Source organism: Mandrillus leucophaeus, unplaced genomic scaffold, assembly GCF_000951045.1.
Source record: "Mandrillus leucophaeus isolate KB7577 unplaced genomic scaffold, Mleu.le_1.0 Scaffold94, whole genome shotgun sequence".
Lineage (NCBI taxonomy): Eukaryota > Metazoa > Chordata > Mammalia > Primates > Cercopithecidae > Mandrillus > Mandrillus leucophaeus.
Window position 1 is genome coordinate 4,992,946 of NW_012110252.1, and position 6,047 is coordinate 4,998,992.

The 6,047-nt window shown below is 37.4% G+C and overlaps 1 pseudogene; it reads right to left on the reverse strand.

The window, feature by feature from the left end:
• Window positions 1–1,229: 1,229 nt before the first annotated feature.
• LOC105532222 lies at window positions 1,230–2,053 on the reverse strand (annotated as a pseudogene).
• Between the last annotated feature and the right edge of the window lie 3,994 nt (window positions 2,054–6,047).

Consider the following 6,047-nt stretch of genomic DNA (forward strand, 5'->3'; position numbering starts at 1 on the left):
TAAAAATTTAATTCAAGAAAATATAGGTCCCATGAAAGATTTAAGAGTTTTATAAAACCAAAATCTAGTTTCTCCCAGCAAATAGTACTTTAGGCAAAAAACCCTTTCAATGTTTCTAAAATAATACTAAAAGAGCATCTGATTAAACAAGAGCAATTTTAAGAATTATATATTTATTTGAATAATAAGCTTACATCTGAGCTGCAATTTTGGGAATGCAGATTTTTAACATGGATCACAAAAAAATGCACAAAAAAAGTACTAGTGCAAAGGACAAAACAGTGCTAAGAATTAGACTAAATATAGCTCTTGCTTTTAAGAAAAAAGGCCTGAAATCACTATACAAAATATAAAATGTATTAAACACTACCATCCATAGAACAGTCTTTATTATTAATTATGTTTAAAATTATTTGCATAATTATATATTGAATTGTAAATGAGTGTTATACGCGAACCTTCTTTTGGAAGGGAATTCTTTGTTGCATTATGAAATCTCTAATTACATTACATTGCAAAAAGTATCCTTTTTTGCTATCGATAAAGAAAACCATTAATGGTATTACTGTAAATATGAGGAAGGCTACAAAAAAAAGAAATACAATTTCATTTTTCAAAATGTTTTTCATGCAGTGAAGTACTTGCCGTGTTGAACCGAATTCTGTACTGGAGAATGTCCTGGGTGTAAGACACTCTTGAATGACAAGACAAGGCTTTTCAATTCAAAGACTAGAAGTAATCACATAACCCTCTTATAACTGGGATACTGTCATGTGCCACTTACCAATGCTGTCTTTCCAGAAAACCATTCAAGATACTTAAAAAACCATAAGACTTACCTGATAAACATACATAAAATGAAAAGACATCAACTGCTATTTGACATTGCTATTGGTAATGTCTGTCCTACGTGAAAGCACTTTTAAAAAGAGAGCACCTATGTGCAAGAGATAAGTGTCTAGAGAATTCAAAATGAATCAACAGTATCTGGTAACAATATAATTCTCAACTCAGAAGCTGACTCAAGATTAGGTGCAATTTCAGTTAATGTAACAGGAAAAAAAGACAATGGATTTTATTTTGTTAATTGTATCCACTCACAAATTGACCTAGGGTCACCAGATGTGTAGACACCATGAGATTTTTGTTGTTTATAGTCTTTAATTGAAGTGATGATAAAGGAAATAGATCTATTTTAAAACAAAACCAAATAGCTATTTCTGTCTAGATTAAGAAGTGGCCCCAGGTGTGGGATTCACATTTTGAGTGGCTATTTGGGTAACCTCAGTGATCCAGGGTTGGTCTATGATTCCAGCTGCATGGTTGCCCTTCTCAACAATCCCAGTAACCCATCCTTGGTGGCCTCCACCGCATTTGGGGTAGTTTATCTCTGCACAGAGCCAAGCTGCTTGCTCATGTGGTAAACAGATCAGGATGCCTCCTGCTGTCTCTGGACATGTTCCATGCATGAGGCTGAACACGATGCCACAGGCATTGCTCATCACAGTCATCTTGGCCAGCACAGGAGCCACTGTGAATGACAAAAAATCCATTCCTCTGCTGCTTGGTCAGGTTCTGCGCATGGCCCCAAATCCTAATGCCCATGATGTCTGTGGCTGCGTGGGCACCGAACGTGTGCATGATGAAGCTTTCCTGTGGAATTTTTCACCGTGTCATTATTGCTGCTTGGTATGTCAACTCTACATCTTCGTGGGTGACCACTAGTTTAATTTTATTTCATTTTTTCAGGAATATCCAGCCACTGCTATTTGACACAAGTGTCAGTGGTGCACAGCCACTGCTACTTGTGGCCCCAGGGGTTTTGTGAACTCTGGTACATCCCTTCCCTGGCACTGTATTGTCTGGCATGATAAATTCATTGGCCTGTAGTTGTAGTGACTCCTCCCAAAACAATCCAGGAGAGTAGCACTGTTTGGCCACTCGTTACAGACGTTCCTGCTTTCTCAGCTTCGTCTTTAAAACCGTATATAATCAGGGGCATCACTTTATCCCTCTCCCTGTCAGTAGTTCCATCATTGATGAAAGAAAACATATATTCAGATTGATTTTTAGTTCAGAAAATGTTTCTTTTATTGTATCTTTGGACATTTTTTCTTTTATTGTTCTGTTTCCTTTTACTTCAATAACGCCTATTATATGTATACTGGATCTCATGTTCTGCATATATTGTCCTTCTTAAACTTATGAATTCTTTTTCCAATTTCATGTTTCTCATTTTGGTTGTTCAAAGCCTGTCTCAAACGTCCCTTGGCTGTTTGCAGCAGGTTCAATTCTACTTCTTACTGACTATAAATTGTTTTCATTTCCATGATGTTTTATTATGCCTTCCATTTATTTACTGATATCTGCCAGCTTGGTATTCATTTCCTTACTACACCTTGTATTTCTTTTTTTGATTTGTTTATCTTTCATTTATATTCTGATTTCAATGAGGTCATACTTTCTATAATTTATAGAATATCATAAAAAGTCTTTTAAATGTTCCCCTGCTTCCTGATATGACCTTGAAGAGCAGTCTTTACATGCCTTCTGTTTGTTATATAATTTTCCTTCTTTTTACTTGTTGTCTATACTGAACCCTAATGGATTATAAATTATATTTGTGGTGCTTATTTTGGGGCTAGCTGTTGGAGCAGATATGATACAGGCCAGAGAAGTGAAGTGTGAAGTGACCCAGCAGAAAGGCAGTTTCATCCAGTCTTGTTGTTTCTAAGCGCCTCACCAACTCTGCCCCAGGGTATGTGTGCTCTCTGCTCTCAGAGGAGGCTAGCAGCCCCTTGAGGAGGCGGGAATCTCTGTGCCAAGTTGTTTAGTCCTGTATGTCGCAAGTCTCTCTCTCCTTCTTTCCTTCCTCTTTCTCTCTCTCTCTCCCTTCAGTATTTTATGTGTTTATTTTCCTTCAGCTGATCATTAGAGGTAGCTGTAAGGCAGAAAACCTACCCAGGCCACCCCAGAATCCGGCCCCTTGAGTAGGTAGATGCCTACAGATCTCCTCATTTGTCCCTCTTCCCTAAACCTTACAGGGTGAGAATTTGGTGCTGGATCAATAGCTCCCTCAAACCCTTGACCTTGCTCTCCTAAATAAGGGAATCGTACTTTGGACACTTCAAGTCCTTGCTACATAACGTCAAAGGTATTCTGTCAAATGAGAACATAAAGGTACATATTATCATGTTTTATCCTTGTGTCTTCCATAAACGATATAAGTTTAACATATGGATTGTGGATATTTTCTAACTTTAATGAAGACGGAACTCTTTCTCTCTCATTGTGGTGTTTTCACTTGGTGGTATATGTGTCTTTATTTCACCATTTCTAACCATATGTCTTTCTAAAGTTTAAAATATGTTTTTCTAAGTCAAGTGGGGTAGCACGTGTCTGTAGTCCCAGATACTTGGCAGGCTGAGGCAGGAGGATCACTTGAGCCCAGAAGTTCGAGTCCAGAAACATAGTGAGATCCCTGTCTTAACGAACAACAGAAAAGAGAAGATATGTAAGTTTTCCTAATTTTAGGAGTAAAATACTCTCTATAAGAAACTTGGGAAAAAATTAAAATATAGAGCTAAATAAGTAAATATGTGAATAAACAAATAAATAACATGACCCATTACCTACCGCCTAGATCAGCTAACTTTTATTTCTTCAGTGAATGTCCATGGCCTTCTAAAGTCATAAAAGCCCTGTAGACAGGAAACCTATTCAATTTTCTTTACTCAAATATCTAATTGTTCACCTGATGACAATAAAAACACAAAATACAGCCAATTTCAAAAGTGATTAATTGATAAACCAAGAAATATTGATTAAGACTATTAGTTGGCGATATAATAATTATTAATAAAAACAAATAAAAAAGATAAAAGTAGTTGCCTCGTGTGAGGAAGTGGGGAAGAGGTAATGTGGGATTGCTTTTCAACTTAAGCTTTTCTTTATTATTTAATATTTTCTAACATGTAAATGGGTTACTTTGAGATAAAAATCATTCATTAAAAATAAGAAATCAAAATAAATTGCATGTTACTGAAAATATGAGTTTTTCTGCCAAATTTTTACATTTTGTGAAGTGATTCTCTTATCACAGTCTTTAATTTTCAACCATTATGAAATAGGAATTAAATAAGGAATAATACTTAGATCTCTGTTTTGGTTATGTATTTAAACATCACATTTCTTGACTACTGACACACAGTGCCTTATTTCTCTAATGCTTTCTGATTTTTTGAGTTCTACATGACATGCCTTATGTCTTATGTCCTCGGTTATATGAGCAAAAATAAACACATTTGTCATGGGATTATGTATATTTCATTGCCTCTTTCTTTTAGAGTCTGTTAGGGGAACACAGAAAGCATCCTCATGCCCCCCTGGTGTTCCTGTTTCTGGATTTGTAACTCGGCTTTCAGAATATTCCTACTACTTCTCTCAGCAGTCATAGGAAGCAAGCCCTTGTCCTGCTCCTTGTCACCCAGTTGGAAGACTCCTGACTTAGGTGGGGAGAAGAAAGAGGCAAGTGACACACTTTCCAGGTCCAGATGTCAGACGAGCTTTTGAATCTCCTTGGATGAAATTTTTCTCATCCACACATCCAGGGTGTCAGACTGAGTAACTGGGAAGGTTTATTTGGAATCTAAAATGTTCAGATTCCACAAAAGGGTGGGATAATATCATTTGTGTCACATACTCCTTACCATCTAAGCAGTGATATCAGACGAGTCAAGGCCTCTATCTCATACCTCTGGTTGCCAAATACCTATGGGAGTTCACACAGATGTGCCCCTATGGAGCACTTGAAATGAAGGGGACAAGCGGACCTGGGTTTCACTGAAGAGGGAAAATGCAGAAGCAAATGATTTGGCTACTATCACATTTTGAAATATAAAGATGTGAGAGTACGTGGGTGTTGCTGGAGTTGGAAAAATAGATGAGTGTTAGCTCACAAATCCAATCGCTTTAAATACCTGGAGAGACTCCAAGCTTCCTGCAAAAAAAACAAAACAAAACAAAACCACTTTCTTAACCTCCCCTTCATTTCACGAGCATCATAATTAGAGCAAGGCATGCATAATAAGGAGCTCTGTAAGGTCAGATCAATCAGAAAAGCAGGAGAAATTTAATCCCCTAGTCCCTGCAAATACTGTGGCAGGAGGCTGAGGCCATCTTTCCACAGGTTTAGAGAATTCATTTATTCTTTTGATCAGAATTTTAAGTTCAAAGGATTCCAAAAGCAAAATAAAACAAAAGAAGAAGAAAAAAAAAACCCTTGGGATTTGCATTACATTTGTTTTGTATGCTTTATTGATTTTATTTTGTTCTTTCATAAACCATTTGAGGCAGGCACAAGAAGGATCACTTCCCCCATTTCACAGCTGGGGTGGCTGAGGCACCGAAAGAGTGCATGACTTGTTCAATATCACATAGTGATTTTTCAAAGGCAGGACTGCAACCTGAGGTTTCTGACTCTTTGGCAATTTCTCCTGCCTGCTCACTTTGTTGCTTCTCAAGGTCTTCCACACAGGTGGCTCAGGAGATAATATATATAAGTGCACTGTGTGGGGCCTAGCAGAGAGTAGATGCTCAGGAAATGGTAGCTACTCCCTTAGTTTTAGCCACTCTGTTTTAGGCCCTACATTCTATAGCGCAGGACCTTGTTTGGTAAAGTTTTTCTTAACGATCCCTGCCATGAAGAATGAAAAATTAGACTTACCAAGCGCTGTATTTGGAAAACATGTGGGTTATGAAGTCTGCAAAATTTGCACCCAGGGCTAGCGCAACTAACTCATTCTCACTTTGCCAGCCTTTTGCTCTTTCTTCCTATTTCAGTAAAACTTCTGTCAAGTATATTCAAACAAGATACGACTACTGGCATTAACATTAGTGAAATGTGTTAAGATTTGTCTTTCTAAGTAAATGAGAGAGCTCTAGTCATGATTTTGCATTGCTGGAATTTGCAGATAGTTGAAAATCAGCTTCTGGTCGTGTATGCTCTCTATGCAGGGCACATGTTTGTTTTATTTTCTCTTTTTCTT